At 46.2% G+C, this 16,214-nt stretch overlaps 1 protein-coding gene across 1 annotated transcript in view; it reads right to left on the bottom strand.

The window, feature by feature from the left end:
* The window catches only part of NECAB1 (N-terminal EF-hand calcium binding protein 1), a 123,181-nt gene that overhangs the window by 81,405 nt on the left and 25,562 nt on the right, over positions 1–16,214 (bottom strand). The window lies entirely within an intron of this gene.

Below are 16,214 nucleotides of genomic sequence, written 5' to 3'. Positions count from 1 at the left end.
TGTCAAAACTGGAACTTCTTGAAAAAACAGGTTGATTTCAGTAGAAGTTTTGTCAAGTCCAGAATGGATTTTCAGAGAGACCCATAGCCCAGTAGCCAACAGCCTGGCAGTTAGGGCACAGTAGCATATAGCAAACTAGATCTGAATCAGCAGATCTTCTTGTCTGTTTTTTTTATAAGTAAACTTCAAAGGATCTTTTTTCCCCCCTAATGTGGAATAGCAACATTTTTTAAATCTTGAAATTTCCTGGGATAGGAAAACAGCTTTCTGCCAGCTCCTCACATTTTTTCAATAATGTAGTACACATTGGAAGCTCAGTTAGTACACTCTGGTTGTAGCACACCCCAAGTAATGTAGTATAACTCTCAGCCTGCAGAGCAGGAGATAGGTAGAAGGGAGGTGTGCAGAGTGCTTACACCTTGGCTGGAGAGCACTGCTGCTGCTGCTGCATTCCTACTGAAAATGGGGGTGGAAAAAGTATTCATTTGACCAAGCTGACAGGATGTCCAGGACAAGCGTTTAAAAAAGGATAATGCACAGAAGAAACAAGATATATGGTCAGCCTGCACAGAATAGAAGTATTTAGAAAAACTGCAGTAGGGTGTTCAGAATAAATGGTTTCTAACCTCTATCATATTGGATTAAGACCAGCAGACCCCTTTTGAGTTTGACTGGTCTGAATTATACCAGGTACTCCATATTATGTGATAAGACAAGGGTAGGCAACCCCTGGCATGCACCAATTAATAGCACGTAGAGACATGTTGCTAGGCATGCCAGGAGATGTGCTGAGGAAATTGTTTAAAAAAAATGTATTTCTCTTAAGTTGCTGCTCTGGGCTCTGTCAAAAGACTCAGGAGCAGATGCTGCCTGAATAGCCCTCAGGAGGAGCTATTAAGAGTTGATGGGAAGCCTCTTCTGCAGCACTTGTTGTACCACCACTAGTGGAGCAGGCTTCCCGCTACTCCTCCTCCCTGCCCAATGGTGGCTGCTGTAGCTCTGCCCAGCTTGCCACAAAGCATCCTTCCTCAGGCTGCTTGGGGGACCTGCCTGCACATGGGACAGCAAAGGGCAGGGAGTGGAGGAGGGCACTGGAGGTTGAACTGATTTAATCTGCATAGGTTAGCCTAAACTGCATAGACTGAACTGATAAGCAAGTGAACAGACATTCACTTTTGATTCTGGAAATACAGCCACATGCCTGCAGTGGCTCCAGCCAGAAACTGGGGGGGAGGGAGGGGCAGTTCTAGAGCACACCTTGTTGCTGGTCTGAAGCAGACAGCATAGGTCAAAACTAACCAGCCCACTCTGCAAACAGGGGGTTGCAGGGTTGGTGCAAAGCATCCTGGGATTCTGGAGGTCTGTGAGTTAATTTGAATCTAGAGGGGATCTGGGACAGAAGTTCAATAAACCAATTTAACCTAAATCAGTTAAGTGTGATATTACATCCATCCAGGTTTATCTTAAACTGGTTTCAGCTATTTTGAAAGTGGTTTATGTGTAGTGAACTTCAGTTGTGTTATAGATTTGAACTGGTTTCCAATCACTTATACCAGTGTATGTGTAATTTCTGATCCCGAGCCCAGGGAGCTGCAGACTCCAGGGAGACTCTGTGAGGAGAACACATATCTGATTCTCTTTAAACTATTTAATAGACCCAGTTGAAACTTAGGATGGAACAGTTTTTCATCAAAAATGTGTTTTGGTAAAAATCAAAATTACTTGCTGGAATTTGTTGCTTTTGAATAAACTTTTCAGGGTTTTTTTTGACCAGTATTCAGATATTAGTTAAAACCTTTTGAGTTTCAGATTCTCAGAATTTCTTTCAAATGTTGAAATTTCTTCTGTTTTTGTTCCAAACTGAAACACTTTGTTTTGTATATCAGCGTGTTTATAATCGTTCTCATAAACAAACTGAGAGGCCATAACATAGATGATTACATGGTCAGGTGAGTGGCAAATTGACTTAAGAGTTGCACCCAGAGAGTGATGGTGGACAGGTTGGTATTGACCTGGAAAGTTGTGGGCAATGGAGTCCCCCATGGCCCAGTCCTTGGACCTGTGCTATTCAGTTTCTCATTAGCAACTTGGATGAAGGCATGGAGATCACTCTGTCCAAATTCATGGATGACACAAAATTATGGAGTGAAGTAAACACGCTAGTGGGACAGGATCAAATCCAGGCGGACCTGGCCAGGCTGGAAAAAGTGGGCAGAAAAGAATAGGATGCAGTTCAACAAAGACAAGTTGTGGCAGGGCACTTTTGGTGCCTGCTACTTTAAAAGCTGACGGAAAGGGCTGGGTCAGGCATCCAACAGGTGCCCGATAGCAACAGCCATTTTGAGAACTTAGTATATAAAGGCTGCAGTCTGCTGCTGCCAGCCCAGGCAGAAACATTGCCTAGCTAAGCTGCAGCACGAACTACCAGGAGGTAAGGGCAAGAGTTTATGGGGATAGCTTGGAGGTTCTTGGTCCTGAGAATAACCTAAAACTGCATCCTGCCAGGGATGGGTGGCCTGGTGGGGATCCTAGTGGCATGGGAGCCCCCAGGAAATGCCAGGCCAGTTACCACTCTGGTGAAAAGTGGGTTGGGGTGCCTTTATCACCTCAGCTCCCACAACTGGATGAGAAACCCCATAGTAGGCCCAAGAATGTGGACCAATGCGAGTGTGGGCTAGAGGCTCAGAAGCCTGACTTGAGGCATCCTTGACTGGTCAATGCTGGGGCTAGGACCAGAAAGGTCGGAAGGGCCAGGGGCCACTCAAGGGATGCCCAGAGCCAAGGGCCTGGGGTTCTGACTGGCCTTAGAGGTGAGGCCAGGGCATGTGTGGCCAAAGGTACCAGGGGAGGGGAGGGGGGCACACCTGAAAGAGGGAAAGAGTGCAGGGAGCTAGGCAGCCTAGAATAAGGGCAGAGTAGGTCACCCAATAGGAGGGATTCAGTTGGGGTTCAGACTGGAGGATTATGGGGCCAGAGATGCTAAGAACTGTGATGCCATATGCAAGGCATGGGCTGCAGTGTAGGAGAGGTATGGAGCCGCAAATAGCGCCCTCTGGCATTGGGGCAGAGAATGGGCAGCTTCTTGTGTTATACCATCAGTTTATGGAAACAACAAATCGTGGCAGGTAAGACTGCCCCAGAGAGACAGGTGGGAAGGCTGGCATGAGACCTGGCCCCAAGATTGCTCCCTGTCACACAAGTGCAAAGTGCTGCAACTAGGGAGAAGGAATCACTAAAGTATCTATAGGCTAGAGGGTGACCTTCTCAGCAGCACAGTGGCAGAAAGGGATCTCGGAGTCATAGTTGACTAAGATGAATGAGCTGTCAATATGATGAAGTAATCGGTAAAGCTAACTGCACTCTATCATGCATTAGCAGGTCATGAACAGGTCCAGGGAGGTGATACTTCCCCTCTACAGCATTGGTCAGGCTGCAGTTGGAGTACTGCATCCAGTTCTGGGCACTGCACTTCGAGAGGGATGTGGGTGACCTTGAAAGGGTCCAGAGGAGAGCCACTCATATGGTTAGGAGCCTGCAGGTACAGCCCTATGAGGACAGAGTGAGGGACCTGGATCTCTTCAGCCTCCACAAGAGAAGGTTGAGAGGGGATCTTGTGGCCATTTACAAATTCATGGGGAAGGGGGGAGGTGGGCAACAAGAAACAGGAGATGCTCTGTTTACCAGGGCACCCCTTGCAATAACCAGGAACAACGGCCACAAACTGACAAAGCAGATTTAGGTTGGACATCAGGAAGAACTTCTTTATGGTGAGGGTTGCCAGAATCTGGAATGGACTTCCAAGGGAGGTGATGCTCTCCCCTACCTTGAGAGTCTTTAAAAGGAAACTAGACAAACACCTGGCTGGGGTCATATGACCCCAGCACTCTTTCCTGCCCAGGGCAAGGGGTCAGACTCGATGATCTACTGAGGTCCCTTCCAACCCTAACAACTATGAAACTTTTCCCCTAAGATGATGGCATTTTTCAAATGAAAATTTCACTTTCTTCCTGGCTTTAGTATTGATCTATTTATGTTCCAAAGAATCACCTTACTGTAGATCAGTGCTGCTTTTGAGGGGTAGCTCTACCTTGGGACTCCCCGAAAAGAAGCCCTGTATCCCCCTGGACCCAAAGTTCTGCCTGGCCTCCATTGTGCAAGGACTCTTAAATTTTCCAGGCTCTTCCTCCAGGCTTTCCTCTTCATAGTCCCGGGGAGGACAGACTGAAAGAACAGAGAGAATGGTATACTGGGCTGCATTAGTAGGAGCATAGCCAGCAGCTCAAGGGAAGTGATTATTCACACAGGGTGATGCCACATCTGGAGTACCGTGTCCTGTTTTGCCCCCCACCGCCCGACTATAGAAACGATGTGGATAAATTGGAAAGAGTCCAGCAGAGGGAAACAGAAATGGTTAGGGGACTGAGGCACATGACTTATGAGGAGAAGCTGAGAGTCCTGGGCTTATTTAGTCTGGAGAAGAAAAGACTGAGGGGGGATTTAATAGCAGCCTTCAACTACTTGAAGAGTGGTTACAAAGAGGATGGAGCTAGATAGATGGTGCTCGGCAGTGGCAGATGACAGAACATGGAGCAATGGTCTCAAGCTGCATCAAGGGAAGTTTAGGTTAGATATTAGGAAAATCTCTCTCACTAGGAGGGTAGTAAAACACTGAAATGTGTTACCCAGAGAGGTAGTGGAATCTCTACCCTTGGTGGTTTTTAAGACCAGTCTAGACAAAGCCTTGGCTGGGATGATTTAGTCAGGGATGGTCTTGCTTTGAACAGGGTGTTGAACTAAATGACCTCCTTTCCAACCCTAATTTTCTATGACTTCTATGAACTGTAGTGACACAATAAAGACAGTGTGTTTGGCGCCAAGCAGTTAGATGTGCTGTTTAGGATGTTTGCACTCCTTTGGGAAAAGGAGTTGGTGGTGATCCATGACATACCTCTATTTGAACTGAACTGCACTTCCTTATAATGAAAATGCAGTGCACATCAAAGAATTTCTCTACTTTGCTGGCAACAATAACCCCCGCTCCACCAAAAAACAAAAACAAAAACAAAAAAAACTGACAAGGCATCAAATTCTGAGCATTTTTTTCAGACTGGAACATTTCAAAAATAGACTTTTAATATCTTCCAAGATGCTATTTGGCACAGTTGCGAAGAACTTATTGCTAAGGACAACTAGATGTGATGAGCAAACAGCCTGGATAACTGAACCCACCTCCAAGCATTCTAAGGTAATTCTTAAAGGCCATCCTGCATTGCAGAGTGACCTACCAACAACTGCCTTCAAAGAATTTTTTTTCTTATTAGAAGCTTTGAATCCCAACGTTTGTAATTTTGGGTCTCTATCTCCAGGGAGAGTGATAGCTAGAATATACTTGTATCTGAAAATGATGGTAGGACACAGACCACTGCCTTACAAATATTATGTCTTAGGGGGAACGTTTTTAATACATGAGTGGGGGGGGGGTGCAGTATTTCTGAAGCAAGGTGGAATCTTCACCTGCATAGACTCATCTTGAATTTTCAAGAAATAGAAAACTACTCTGGTAATGAACAGATTTAGCTTGCAATTGGTGTTTATCTTCATAATGATAGTAGCAATTTGTCACTATCACTATAGTCTTCCAAAGACTGCAGTATCCAAAAATGGGTTATTTTTTAAAGTGTTCTGTATAATTTTGAACACTAAATATGGTAGTTATTGAGACTATAAAGCACAGAATACATTAACTTATAACTTTCATATCCAGTAACATTATAGGAACACCTGCATAAAAAAGTTTTAATCAATAATCCACAACATGAATTTTTTGCTTGATTTTTGTTACTGCCAGAATTCAGAGAGAATATAGAAGCTGTAAACGTAATTAATGTGAGCTTTCAGAGACTGATCTTTAAGTACAGTACAAGAGGGATTGGGCAGGGCCTGAGTGGGGTAGCTTAACTGCTATATAGCAATTAAGATACAGATTTTTAAATTCAAAACCTGAGAAACTGGACTGCTGAAGCAATTTGAGACAGAAGTTGTGCACAGCAGAATGATGCTACGGTCAGTAGAGTTACACCTCCCCCCACACCATTTAATCTGAACATTAACTGAATGCAAAATAGAGAAGTGATGAAATCTAGATGGATGATTCAAAACTCAGAAGGAATCAATAAAAAGGTGTAATGTAATAGGACTAGGAGCTTATACAGGGGCTTATATATCATTAACACACAAGATGATTAAAAGGTCAGGCACACGCATTTAATTCCAGGGACACAGAAAAGGCCTGAAGAGACAAGGTCACAAGTGGAATTCTGTCCCCAGCAAAGTGCATGAGAAACAATTATGGGGAAAATGATAAAGTATGCCATGTCTCTTAAAATTTGCTCCAGAGCAGTTTCACAAACTTAATTCAAGAGATCTTGTAAACAAAAGCCATAAGCTAATACATTTGATTCCTTGCCTTTTGTTTTATGACTTGCTCTTGAATTTGGTTTTGTGTATCTGAACAAGGCTCAAAGACAGCTCTGCCACACCACTAAAACCTGGACTAACATCCAATTTAAATGGGGTTATTATTATGACTCGCATGAGTATAAAATGAGGCCGGAACCTGGCCTACCCATTTCTATTGAGAACACATTGGTCCTGCAAGGCAAAAATCTTTACCCTTAGTGTGAAGAAGACCTGAGAGTGGTTTTAGTTTAGCTGTATATACAGATGACCCTCGCCATTCATGGGGGATACGCTCCCGTGATCCCCGCAAGTGGCGAAATCCACAAATAGGGAACTGTGTTCATGAACGCAGTGCCCCTGGCATCTGGGGGTAAGGGGGGAAGGGAGCACAGCCCTAGCGGGAGCCCAGTGCCAGCAAGCGCGGAGCTCCCAAGGAGCTCCGGTAAGTGTTTAAAGTGTATTTAAAATATGGGTTCAGCATTCGTGAATATTTGAAAACGTGAATGCTGAACCCGCGAATACAGAGGGTTTCCTGTACTCACAATTATGATCAAAATAAAACATAAAAGACTACAAGAAGCCAAAAAGTGAAGCTGACAATGTTTTGACTTAGACAGGCAATTTTCTGTGACAGAATTTCCATAAACATATGTTTCAATAGCTACATCTGCCATTTGGCATTATATACAGAGTATCTCAAATGTTGAATGTACTGAGAACAAGACTTATTTATGCATTTAACAAATCTGTTTCAAACATAAATTACTTAATACAGGGTGTCAAACTTAAGAGTTGCAAGCCAGATCTGGCCTGTAGAGCTGTGCCCGTGGGGTTTGTAGAAGAGCAGGGGATTTGGGGATGGGACCCACTGCTGAAATCCAGAGCACAGAGACCCATTGGCGACATGCATCAGCAGTGAGGGACAAACAAGGACTGTACTAACCTCCACTGGTGCCAGGGGGCGAGGTGAGGGGTTGTGTGACCGGATTGGTGCCCAAGGGCTCCAATGATGCCCCTTAGTGGCTAGCCATAGTTTCATAGTTTGTAGGGTCAGAACGGACCTTGGCAGATCATCAAGTCCGACCCCGTGCCTTAGCAGGAAAAAGTACTGGGGTCAAACGACTCCAACAAGGTGTTCATCTAGCTTCGTCTTAAACACCCCTAGGGTAGGAGCCAGCACCACTTCGCCTGGAAGTTGGTTCCAGATATTAGCCGTCCTGACTGTGAATTAGCGCCTCCTGTTGTCTAGTCTGAATCTACCCTCTGCCAGCTTGTGACCGGTATTCCTAGTCACCCCGGTAGTGCTCGGTGGAACAGGGACTCCCCCAGTCCCTGCTGGTCCCCTCTGACTAGTTTGTAACAGGCCACTAGATCCCCTCTCAGCCTTCTCTTGTGGAGGCTGAACAGGTTCAGGTCCCGTAGCCTCTCCTTGTAGGGCCTGTGAGTGGCCCTTCTCTGGACCCTCTCCATGTTGTTCACATCCCTCTTGAAGTGGGGCACCCAGAACCGGATGCAGTACTCCAGCTGCGGCCTGACCAGTGCCGCACAGAGGGGGAGGATCACCTCCTTGGACCTGCTTGAGATGCATCTGTGGATGCATGACAAGGTACAGTTGGCCTTCCTGACTGCATCCCCACGCTGTCGGCCCATGTTCATCTTGGCATCAATGATGACTCCGAGATCCTTTTCTGTCTCTGCACTGACAAGAAGGGAGGTTCCCCAGCCTGTAGGTATGCTCCTCCCCAGGTGCATCACCTTGTACTTGTCAGTGTTCAATCCCATCCTATTCTCATCTGCCCACCCCTGTAACCTGTCTAGTTCTGATTGTAGCCTATTCTTCCCATTTAGCGTGCCCACATCCCCCCACATCTTGGTGTCATCAGCAAATTTGAACAGGGTGCTTTTTACCCCCTCGTCCAAGTTGCTGATGAAGATGTTGAACAGTGCGGCCCGAGGACCGAGCCATGCGGAACCCCACTGCCCACATCCCTCCAGGCTGAAAATGACCCATCCACTACGACCCATTTGACTGTGTAGGTGTCGACACTACAGTCCCCAAGTTTTTTTAATGAGAATGGGGTGAGAAACAGTGTTGAAGGCCTTCCTAAAGTCCAGGAAGACTATGTCCACTGCTACCCCTGCATCTAAGGATTTTATGACCTGGTCATAGAAAGTCTGACAGGACCTGCCTCTAATGAACCCCTGTTGGTTGCCCCCAAGCATAATCTCCTCTGCTGGCCCCTCATGAACATGTGCCAGGATAATTCTTTCAAAAAGCTTCCCCAGGATTGAGGTAAAACTAACTGGCCTATAGTTTCCTGGGTCCTCCTTCCTCCCTTTTTTGAAGATGGGAACGACGCTGGCCCTCTTCCAGTCCCCTGGCACCACACCAGAGCACCATGAATGCTCGTAAAGCCATGCCAGGGGTCTTGCAATGACCTCAGCTAATTCCTTCAGCACTCTGGGGTGGAGATCATCCGGACCAGCTGATTTAAATACGTCCAGTCCCTCCAGAAGTTTCCTGACTAGATCCTCACTGCCCCTTGGCCTAGTTGTGCCTCCCCTGGGGCCTGAGGGGGTCCCGATGGGGGGGGCTGATTCGGTTCCATGCTCAGGAAAATGGAGGCAAAGTAGTTTGTTAAATAGGTTAGCTTTGTCATCTGGTGTGACGACCACATTGCCTAGCGTGTCTTGCAGAGGCTCCACGTTACCCAGTACCTTCTTTTTGCCCCCTATGTATTTAAAAAAGGACTTCTTGTTGTCCTTGATCCAGGTAGCTAGTCCAGGTTCTATCTCTGCCTTGGCCTTCCTGACTGTCCCCCTGCAACCCGGAGCAACCACAGTATAGTCCTCCCTCGTGATGGCCCCTCCCTTCCATTGGGTGTACACCTCCCTTTTAGTTAGGAGACACCCCCGGATGCTTTTGGTGAGCCATGGGGGCTTTTAAGAGCTCTTGCCCCCTTTGATCCACGTAGAGATTGTCACCTTTTGGGCTTGGAGGATCGTCTCCTTAAGGCGTGACCACTCTTCTTGGACACCTGGCTCCCCTCCCCTCCGTGACCTCAGTGCTTCCCTGACTATTCTCCTTAGCTCATTGAAGTCCACCCTCCTGAAATCTAGGCTGCTGCCTTGCTGCAGACCTTTGCCATCTTGCGCTGGATGGTGAATTCCAGCAGGCGATGATCATGGTCACCCAGGTGGTCGATCACCCGCAGCCCCCTCACCAGACTGTTGCCCATGGCCAGCACCACGTCCAAAAGGGCATCTCCCCTGGTGGGGCTGTGCACCTCCTGGGTTAGATGGAGGTCCTGCATTTTGGCTAGGAACCTATGTGAGCGGTCAGACCTGGCTGACTGCTCTTCCCAGCAGATGTCTGGAAAGTTCAGGTCACCCATGATGAGCACGTCTTTTGACCTAACTGCCTCCATGAGCCAACTTAAGAATTCCTGGTCTAGCTCTTCCCCTTGGTTGGGTGGTCTGTAGTAGACCCCCACTACTAAGTCCCTTTCCCCTTGACTGCCTTGTATTCTAACCTAGAGCACTTCAGTGTACCCCTCCTCTGACCCTGTGTTACTTGACAAGGATGTGTGTTCCTCCTTAATGTAGAGCGCCACACCCCAACCTTTCCTCCCTGTCCTGTCCCTCCTGGGGCTCTTGTTCTTGCCTCTCAGGGTCTCATCCTGCTTCCTACCCTGCCAAGCTTTGTTCTTGAAAGTAATGAAGAGAGACTGCCTTTGGGGGCTGGTGAGCCTAGGTGCTCTCTCACTATTTGCTCGCTCAGGCCCTACATGCCCTAAAGGCAATTTGTGGCCTCCTTCTGCCCTACAGGTAGGCCCATGCCTCACAGGTGTTACTCCATTGCCTGTTTATCCCTTGTTAAGCCTCAGCATCACCAGCTGCTAACTGGCAACCCAGGCCCACTGTTTCTAACTTGGCCTTTCCAGTCTCAGCCTTTGGTTGGCCCCTGGCCGCCTCAATCATCATGCCTGGGTTCAGGCTTCAGCACTCTCACCTTAGCTGGCCTGTGTCTCCAGTCTCTTGGCCACTCAGCCTTGTCTTGCTTCCAGTCCCAGCCCCCCTGGTACCCTTGAGCCAGTGTAAGGCTGCTCCCAGTTCAGCTCAGCTGCCCTTTTTGTTCCTGATTCAGGGTAAGTCTTTATGCTGGGTGCCCCTGGAGTACACCTGTGGCCTCCTCTTCTACTCTTTCAGCCACATCCAGTCCACTGGTTGTACAATGAACAAAAGCAAACATATACTAGCACTACTAACACACGCTTACCACCTAAACAAAACTTACCTGCCACAAACCATAGCTCCCAGGACTAGGGTCCCTTCTCATGCTTACAGGAAGCCTCTGTTGCCCTGGACACTGCATCCCACATCCTGCCTCCCTGAAAAAGCTCCTCTCTCTGCACCGCTGCAGAGCTGGGCTTATGTGCTTGGGAGTCCCAGCTCCTTGCAATCAATCACCTGCCTTCCTCCTCACTGTGCATAAGGGTTTTCACTCTCTTAATTAGCATCTGTGAGTGATTTAGCCACTCTGTCTTCTTAAACTGACAGGAGCCCCTGGCTCCCTGGTATGTTTTCCTTCTGCCCAGACTGGCCACTTTAATCCCCACTCCCCTCTCCCAACACCATCTCACAGTCCTCTCCTGGATGACATCTGTCAGAGCTTTCCATCTTCCTGTGAACTATTATGGCACAGGCTCCAGGTGTGCTATCTTAGTCTTCCTCCCTTGTGTCTGAGTAGCAGGGCTTGGGTCCCCTGTTACAGGTTGATACTCCTGGATTAATAGTGGTAACACGTAGGGGGTGCACATGCACCCCCTGAGAGCACTGGTAATAACTAATAACCAGCATTCCCCACTTAGGAGATGGGCAGGTGGGAGCACTGGTGCCCCCCAACTGGCTGGGGAGTGGGGGCACTAGGAGAAGCACCCCTCGCAATTCTGGGCACACCGCTGGCACTTCCAGGTCAGCATGATCAGCCACAGCAAATGCCTCTCCCCCCGCATCAGTGTGATTGGCGGGGGGGGAGGGGCTCCCCCAGTTGCTGACTGGCTCAGGAGGCACCAATCACCCATGCTAATAGATATCCTTTCAATGATTCGGTTATACAAGCTACCGTCTCTGACTTTAGCCTTCATTGGAAATGATGATTCAAAAATACTATAGCATGATTTATAGATGAAGAAATGTGAAAACCCATATGTGAGACATCAGTGATCCTTTACAGACTTTCTTAACTGAAGCTGATTTGCAGAACACAGGCCTAGGAGACAGGCTAGAATACACATTCCTGGGACATCTGTCATCTAACTTTTTGCTACTCAAGGCAGCCAGTGTTCAGTACCGGCCTGATCCTGCATCAGAAAAATTAATAGGAATCTTGCTAATGGGAGCCCTGTAGCAAACGTTGTCACTTGCCCAATGATTATTGACTTTCATTAATGGTCTATAAGAAGGCATAGCAGAGTAGCACGGTACCTTACTGATAATGGTCTTTTGAGAGACCTCATTGTGAGTCTTATCCCTTCTCCCAGTCCAAGAAAATATGCCCACTTGTATTTATTAGTTAACTTACTGAAGTATCTAGCAGGGTTGAGAGGCTTTTTTCTAGCTGAAGCTAATCAAGTTTGACCTGTCATGTGAAAATTATCTATGAGCCGTGTTGGGCTCTCTAATTCAGCAAGAGGTTATGCTTCTTCAGTTTTCTACCTTTCCCAGGGAGCTTATGTTCCAGCATTATCAACATAGGCATGTACAGTGTAAGTCTTGTTACTAGCTCTAGTTAACTGAACTTGGCACTCACTGACTAAATCAGAGGGATGACATGATTGGATATGTTAATGAAGGGTGATAAGAGGTGACTGACTGGACAGTGCAGTTGGGGCACAGCCCTTGGAATTTCCAGAGTTGATGAACAGACCAAATTAGGAGGCTGGGGCATGCCTAAATTAAGACACTGGTGAAAGACCAAATTAAGATGTATGCATGTGATGGGCTTGTTGGAACAAATCAATATGCTGACGGGATAAAAACATGAACAGTATGATGATCACAGGGAAACCAGTCAGCAGTACCTAGAATTGAAGAGTCATCAGAGTTGTAAAGTTAAAGAAAAAGCATAAAAGGGGGGCAACACGGAAGCTGGGTGTGTGTCATCGTCCAACAACATCTGGACTGAATAACAGCCAAAAAGACTGCCCACGAATGAGCACCCTCTACTTTCAGGAACTAATTGGCCACCTTTTCTGTGAAGTGGAGTAACATCTGGGATTAAGTGAGACCACTGGACTCTTTTTACCTCTTTCTATGTAGAAACTGTTACTACTTTTAATGTATTAATAAAGTTAGATTTTAGTTAAGTTGAATGGTGTGAGACAAATTCCATGTTTATTCTGGGTTGATTATGCTTTAGCGATCCTTTAGCACCATGGGTGCATAACATCTCAGCCTTGTCACTGTGTGGCTGTTGCCGGTAAGGATAAGTGGTATATGATTATCAGGCCCGCTCGTGTTTTGTACTTCATTTCCCTCAGATCCCTCATATCTGGTCCAGTTGCTTCAGTGCACTTCAGCTGAAATATCTACCTTGGAGACTTTGTCACAGGCAACCAAACAGAGGAGGATGATTCACAGAAAACACACATTTCTGAAGTCACTCATTCCCCAGACAAATCAAATTGGATATCATTTTCTTTGGCAATGTTGCCTCAGAGAAACTGGTGCGCAAACATAAGCAAACCTTGCAAAACTTCTCAGGTGCCTTTCATAAATACGGCTTTCTTGAAGAACAGACACAGATGCCTATCTGCCTTGGAGGCAGAACATTCATCAAGAGTAAATGTGCTATGGAGAACAAGCAAGCCATGAACAGTACCTCCCATTCAAGCGTTGCGTACTTATTTTCAAAGCAGTGTTTAATTATAGGAGCATTCCTTCAAGGATATAATAGCTTGTTTAGTTAAAGCTATATTTAGTTAATTAGGCGTATTTAGCTAAATATAAATGTATAAATTGTGTTATGACTATAATAGCTATATTTAATTAATTAAAGCAAGTTAATTAGTGAGCCAGTTAAAACAACCAACATTTCTTTGAGGCAAATGACCATGGAACTACAATGGGCCTTTGGGTCTCCTGAATCCAGTCTCATATATTCACAGGAAATTATTAACTTAAGGTATCACTAAAATCTTCATTTCAAAGCATTGCACATAACTACAAGGCACAATACATGGATACCAGCAAAAGCCTATGCCATAGGTAAAAGCGTGGGCACTGTGTATGTCTTACTACTGCAACAACAGGGAAGCAGTTGGTTAATATATGCTCAGAAGAGCCTAGAAAAAGAACCATGTCCCAATACCTACATAGGAAAGCAAGTCCCCGCCCCCCCAGTCCATGCCGATCTGTTCTAGGGGAAAGAAAGTAATCTTTATGTATGTAAAAAAGGCATAATTAGACAAGAAGTCAGTAACGGAGCCAGCGTTAGGAATGAGGATTTGTAGCTGCCAGTACATTACTTAAACAGACTGCACTATAGCTGAAAAGAGAAATCCACACATAGGGGAATTATAAAACTCTCATGAGCTCAGAGAAATCCAGGAGTCCTAGGGACAAAAGTACATAAAAATATGTACAAAGAGACAGTGATGTGTGTGAGACATAGCTGAGAGGGGACCTGACTGTGGCTTACCGCTATATCAGAGACGTACATCAGGAGCTCGGTGAACACCTGTTCACCAGGGCACCCTGGGAGAAAACTAGAAACAACAGCCACAAACTCCTGGAAGATCGTTTCAGGTTGAACATTAGGAAAAACTTCTTCACAACTAGGGTGTCCAGACTATGGAACAAACTCCCCCCAGAGGTGGTACAATCATCTACCCTAGAGGTCTTCCAGAGGAGACTGGATGGTCATCTAGCTGGGGTCACCTGACTCCAGATGTCTTTCCTGCTCATGCAGGGGGCTGGACCCGATGATCCTTCGGGGTCTCTTCCAGCCCTATGTTTCTAATTGGCGGGGGGAGGATGACCAGGGCAGCAGCTCCCTCTTTGTAGGGAGATGCAAAAGCAGCACCTGTTGCTGTGACATCTGACTGTGCTACTGCAATCAACATGACAGGAGCCAGCACTGCCCTGCGCATTAGCAGCTGCCCCAGGCATGGACCTGCTTTGTGCATGCAGCACCTCTTTGCATGCAGCCCATAAATGGAGAGAGTCACTATGTAGAAATGTACAAGAAAGGAGAAATGTGTAGAATGATAACACCAATGAGCAAAGAGAGGCACCAAAGGTGGTTTACCCCTTCCCCCTCTGCATCGTCTCACATAGGTCTCTGATACCTACTGGGACCTTTGGGACCTACTATAAGGCAACAAGTAATAAGTATAGTCTCCACAAAATACTGCCAAGGTACTATTTCAATAGTGAGGTTGTCACATCAAGAAGAGTGATTATACAGTTAAATAGCAGCCTTAGGACATGGCCCACATCCTGAATAGTCCATGCCTAGCAAGCTTTGTGTGTTAGAGTGTGGGTGCAAGCACGTGCACCACAAATGGCTTGGGCAGATTCAGTGTGGCACGTGGCAATTCAGGGAGAGAGGACAGACAGTACAGTGAAAAGGAAGGCAGGGACCAGGAAACAGAGCAGCAAGTCTGACAGGGAGCTTAGGTAAGGGAGCAGAAAGCACAGCAGAAAACAGCACCACATCAGGCAGGGAGCTCTAACAAGGGAGCAAAAAGCAGAGCAACAAATTGAGCAGGGAGCAGAAAGCAGAACAGTAGATTGGGCAGGGGAAAGGAATCAGATCAGTACTCAGGAGGGCATGACCCCCACTGTTAGAAGAGCAAATATTGGGAAATAAGCCAAATGAACTGAAATAACAGCCCTTCTTGACTACCTACCACAGATATAAAACAGCCAGCACACACAGCTGATGTTTTGGGTAACTGCATAACAAAGGGTTTGAGGATTATTATACTTCTGCTATGGTGAATACAAATGTAGGTTTCGTACAATCCAAATACATTTAGCATATTGGCACATAGCTAAACAGTACTATTACTGTTTTAAAAAGAAATATATGTACAGGCATACCTTATTTTATTGTGCTTCGCTTTATTGCGCTTTGCAGATATTGTGTTTTTTACAAATTGAAGGTTTGTGGCAACCCTGCGTTGAACAAGTCTATCGGCGCCATTTTTGCATAGGCGCCATTTTTCCAACAGCATTTGCTCACTTCGTGTCTCTGTGTCACATTTTGGTAATTATCGCAATATTTCAAACTTTTTCATTATTATTATATTTGTTATGGTGATTTGTGATCTTTGATGTTATTATTGTAATTGTTTTGGGGCGCCACGAACCGCGCCCATATAAGACGGCGAACTTAATCAATAGATGTTGTGTGTGTTCTGACTGCTCCACCGACCAGCCGTTCCCCCGTCTCTCTCCCTCTCCTCAGGCCTCCCTATTCCCTGAGACACAACAATATTGAAATTAGGCCAATTAATAACCCTACAATGGCCTCTAAGTGTTCAAGTGAAAGGAAGAGTCGCACGTCTTTCACTTTAAATCAAAAGCTAGAAATGATTAAGCTTAGTGAAGAAGGCATGTCGAAAGCTGAGATAGGCCGAAAGCTAGGCCTCTTACGCCAAACAGTTAGCCAAGTTGTGAATGCAAAGGAAAAGTTCTTGAAGAAAATTAAAAGTGCTACTCCAGTGAACACATGAATGATAAGAAAG

Source organism: Crocodylus porosus, unplaced genomic scaffold (assembly GCF_001723895.1).
Source record: "Crocodylus porosus isolate Cpor-Errol unplaced genomic scaffold, CroPor_comp1, whole genome shotgun sequence".
In the NCBI taxonomy this organism is placed as follows: Eukaryota; Metazoa; Chordata; order Crocodylia; family Crocodylidae; genus Crocodylus; species Crocodylus porosus.
Note: the sequence above shows the minus strand (reverse complement) of the source record. Positions and strands in the feature narration are given on the sequence as shown.